Source organism: Nicotiana sylvestris, chromosome 12 (assembly GCF_000393655.2).
Source record: "Nicotiana sylvestris chromosome 12, ASM39365v2, whole genome shotgun sequence".
NCBI classification, from domain to species: domain Eukaryota; kingdom Viridiplantae; phylum Streptophyta; class Magnoliopsida; order Solanales; family Solanaceae; genus Nicotiana; species Nicotiana sylvestris.
In genome coordinates, this window is record NC_091068.1 from 27,498,220 (window position 1) to 27,503,284 (window position 5,065).

The 5,065-nt window shown below is 33.5% G+C and overlaps 1 non-coding gene across 1 annotated transcript; it reads left to right on the forward strand.

Moving 5' to 3' along the window:
* The first annotated feature begins 206 nt into the window (after positions 1-206).
* Positions 207-3,384, forward strand: LOC104232537 (uncharacterized). Its single transcript, XR_011404325.1, has 2 exons — positions 207-453; positions 2,763-3,384. It is a non-coding gene; the product is annotated as an uncharacterized protein (transcript).
* The last annotated feature ends 1,681 nt before the right edge of the window (positions 3,385-5,065 follow it).

The following is a 5,065-nucleotide window of genomic DNA, read 5'->3' on the forward strand; positions in this document are numbered from 1 at the left end:
TTAAATTGGGGATGGGTGAACCAAATCTGAGAGTGACACGTGTCTATTCCGTCTGTTTAGGGGCATTTTTGTTTAATAGTATAACGGTAAAGAGTTTTTCGACCCGATAGTATAACGAAGAATATTTTTAAACAATTGTTAATAGTAGAGGGATATATCAGACCCTTTGCCCTTTTTAGTTAACAGTTATAAATCTGGTTATTTCTGATATTTTTCCCTCGATTCTAAGAGAGCTAAACTTTAAATTTTTTATAAACTTCGTATATTTCTTAAATCGGGGTCCTAAAAAAGACTGTTTGTGTACTTCGCCCCCATAGAAGTTTAAAGTACCTTTATTGCCATAGCTAGGCCGGAATTCTGAAGTATATTTTAGGGTCATTTGAAGGATTGGCCCCCATTTTCGGTAAGGTTTTGCCTGCCTCCATCTTCAAACAACAGAGAACGTAATCAGCTGTAAGTTCCCCCTCTGTCTATCCTTCGCCATTCCTTCGAAACCCTAATTGCCTCTTTAATTTTTTTTAATTATGGCAATAATGTGCTAATATACCTTTGAGTATTACTGTACTGGTAGTCCAAATTTATGAACATTTTTCTTGATTGAAAATGAGAAAAAGAATAAGGCACAAACTTTTATTTCTTATCCCTCCGTATTTGATATCAATTTATTTAACATGCCCATTAAATCTAAAATCATTTCTCTCTCTCTGGCCATTCAATTAAAGTTGGTCTGCTAGAGAGTAAGTTAATAATTGATAAAAATCACTCTAACCATGATTTGTTATTATTAGTGAGTACATTGCATTTGGTCCAATCTTGGCGAAGAGTCTTTTATTCTTGTTAGAGATTTATAGACCAAGTAGAAACTGCAGAGAATTTGTAACGTTGGAGAACCTAAATTATTGAATATTGGATTGAGACAAGCCATAGTGGTGCGACATTGATAACGAGGATTCATATGGCCGTTCCTGACTAGCTTGGGATTGAGCATAGTTGTTGGGCACTATATGGCCGGCCTGCTTTGAAGAATTCATGGTTTATATATGTGTCGGACCGGTGAGAGTGCAGAATAATGATTGATTTCACTGTACCCATCGTAAGGGGCGGATGCAGCATAGAGTTACCGGGTTCAACTGAACCTAGTACTTTGACGCGGAGCATAAATTTATATGTAAAAATCACTAATATTGTAATAAATAATAGTTATGAACCCATAAATTTAAAATATAATGGGTTGAATGCTAAAAACTTTAAATGTTGAACCCATAGAATTAAAATTCTAGATCCACCTCTGCCCATCGTAGCCCACCCCATCTACCTATTGTCCAAGGTCAATTGTTGCTTCCTCTCTCGAGATTGCAATCCATATCGAGTCGGAATGGGTCAGAGAAAACATTTAGCTATGAGGTTCTTAGTTCAAGTTGTCCCATGACTTCTCTCTCTTCATTAGCATCTTTAGTTGTATTCAAGTAGCTGAGCTTTTTCTTTTCTTTTCTTCTCTTCTCTTAATATGATACACCTCCGTCTGTGTTATTGATAGAGTGGATAGGTTATTTCTGGAAATCCCGTTCATGTAGAATTTAGTAGGAGTAGCATCTTAAAGAGATTATTATGTTTCATGTCGAATTCAAATATATTTTAAGAAGTTTAATGTTTCATTATTTTCATGTAGAATTTAGTAGGAGTAGCATCTTAAAGAGATTATTATGTTTCATGTCAAATTCAAATATATTTTAAGAAGTTTATAATGTTTCATTATTTTCATGTAGAATTCATTCAAAAAGGAATTCTTATCTTTTCTCTATCAGTTCCATTTGAAATATAGCTGGGGTGTTGTCCGTAGTAGCCCTGTAGGGAATGGCTTTTACTAATCATGTAAAGGATTAGATAAAAAGATCTTTCAATGCATCACTTTTTCCTGCTTGGGAATTCTAGTTGTATATATTACATTCAGCTGCATTTGAGTGGGGCCGTTATTCTTACTTAAACTGATTACACTCTCAGAAGTCAAAACTGGATAAACATGAAAGGGAGACTTGTATCAAAATGTTAGTTTTACGTTTGCAATTGATGTAGTCTACTTTGATAAAGTGATGTACTATCAAGGAGTTAGATTCACGGAATTGAAATATATCATCAATTAGTTTGAAGAGGATGATTCTGTTTTAGGCTGTTGCTCACTTGCTCTTGTCTAAAACTAAGATATATTGGTATCTTCTCAGCGGCTACTCATTGCTTCCTTGTAAGTTCAATATATAACCACAGTGGGATGTTCTCGATCCAAAGTGGACTTCTTTGGGTCGTAGCTTGACTGGTTTGTGTGTAATGGCTCCCCACCACATTGCCCTTCGTTATCCATTTTTATTCCACGATCGATTTTGTTTCCCTAAGTACCAGTGATAAGGGAAAACAATTTCATGCCTATTTCCTCTTTTCGCACTGCTACCCCCACAAAAGAAAGAAAAAAGAAGGAAACGAAAAGGGAAGAGTAAAGAATGAAAAGTGAAAAGTCGCAGCGTCTTCTTGATATTGTAAATTTCTTGATTTTCAGATGTACTGGCTTCTTGACTGCAATTGCAATTTTAATTTTATTGTGGTGAGTGAAGGGGAGGAGAGAATGACGAAACATCTACTGTGGTAGAGATTAATTTGAGTTCTCCCCTGTTATTGTATCTTCATTGGTTTTCAATAGTCAAAGACGAAAATATGGCCCAAGCTTTTTTCCAGTTAGTTGATTAATTTCCCGTCTGTCTTAACATATGCAGTAGCTGCAGTTACACAACTCAAAACATTAATTCTTCGAGTTTCCTTAATTGGACTAAAATGAACAACAAGGAATCAGAGGTATACCTACCTGAAGTTGGAAGCTCAAATCAGTTAGAGACTAACAATTCAAGTTACGTTTCTCATGTCAAGAAGCTACTACATCGACGAATGCTGGTTGGTATAAGTGATGGGAGGTTCTTTCTTGGTACGTTTTATTGTATTGATAAGCAAGGAAACATAATTCTTCAAGATGCAGTTGAGTACCGGAGCACCCGAAGATCTGCTCCTTCCCCGATGGAACAACGACTTCTTGGTCTCATTTTAATCCCTTCCTCATGTCGGAAAACATGTCATGTGGATTGTTCTATTGACGAACAGCTGTCCCTAATGTCGCTTGGGGAGCAAATTTCATAATTAGTTGTGGCGATAAACTTTATAAAAGTTGATCCAATGATGAATATCTTCCCCGTTTGATTTAATCTGACAATTCATTATGTAGTTTTCAAGTATTAACTTTGCTGATGTTATATTATCATGTGTTTTTGTTCTCAGCTAGAAAGATGCTGTTTTGTTCTCTCCCTTATTGGGGTTGCAAAGGATTGGTTGGTTCATGTTGTGACTTGTGTTGTGTTTGTGTTCATGTTATGTTATAATCTGGATTTCGTAATTGTGGCTTAGCATCAGTATTGACATGATTTTGTGTCATAGCAAAAGACAATCTTTGGATCGTTTGGTTGGGAACAAATTATCCTGGGATTATATTGACATGATTACAATATAGAGATGAAATAATGATGGGATTATTTAGTGGATATAGATGTTTGGTTCATTAGACTATAAATAAGATATACAAGTTGTAATATAAAACGTGTATTTGATTTACACTAGATAAGTTGGAATAAATTTTTATTTCTACTTGAACTTTTATTTCTAATTTTAACCTTAAATTGTTTAATAGACTTTGGAAGAAGAGACTTATAGAAGGGCATTTCTGTTATTTTAGTATTTGTCTTGGGATTAAATAATCTCAAGATTGCTGTGATTAAAAAATTTAACCAATGTTGAGAAATAAGATAATTCCACATTTTATCTCGGGATTGTTATCCCTTATCCCACCAATCGAACAACCTAGTACGAGAGGTGTGAAGGACGTCCGCTAGGATAGCAAAATACGTGGGGTATTATCACTTTTAGCCCGCGTTAGAAATTATTTATATTTGATAGCCGAAAAAGTGTATAAAATTTGTATAATTTTTGTATATAACACACATAACGTATATATATACAAAAATATATATAAATTTTATACATTTTTTTCGACTATTATTTTTACTGCGATTATACAATATCATTTTTCCAAATAATACACGTGAACGATTCAACTTAGTATTGGCTGTTTTTACATCTCGAGTGTTTTTTACTTTGCCGTGCTTTTAATATGTGATGAACTGTCTTAGTTTTTAACCCATTCATTGATTTTTTTTATTGAAATAAAATGACTTATAAAAAACGTTTTGTGCTTTATTCATCTCATTTTTTTTTTTTGAAAAAGGTTTGTTCATCTCATCTTTTCTTGGTGTCAGTAACATGTCTCACAGTCCCAGTATAAGACATAAGCTATATGAGTCCTCTTAATCCCTTCCATTCTACTCAGGACTATCTTATAATTAATTTTTTTAATTTTTTTATTATTTGGCCTCTTCAATTAATTAAAAAATTTCATTATTTCCTTATGTGGTCATGATATTAGGATTGTAATAAATCTCCTTTCCAAAATTTTAAGTTATTATTTCAATTTTCAAGTTTTGAGTGATAGAAATTTGTATAATATTTTAGAACTTTGAATTAAACTACTCAAATTTTCATATTTATCAATAAGGTTTTTGACAACAAGAACCAAAGTAGTGCATTGACACAAATAACTAACTTGGATTCGTGAAATACTAACTGGTCATATACTTCAATTTTTATCTTATAGTACATATGTTTACTAGTTATATATAATAATGATAATATTTTTGGGCATCTAACTCTTGGGGTCAAAGAAAGTTTAGTAGTTTTACCGTTGAGACAACCAACGAAAGTGGTTGGATAGTGGTTCTTATGGTAGTACTATGTACTTTCCTTCACCTCCAGAGATTCATATTAAGGGTATGAAACCAACATTGAGATTGCGAGTGCCGTGCGCAGTGAACAAGTCCTTTGCAATCAATACAAGAAAACAAGGCTATGACGATATTTTATAAATATCGCTATTGATCGCATAAATGTCACAAAATCGTTAAACGACATTTATTTTACA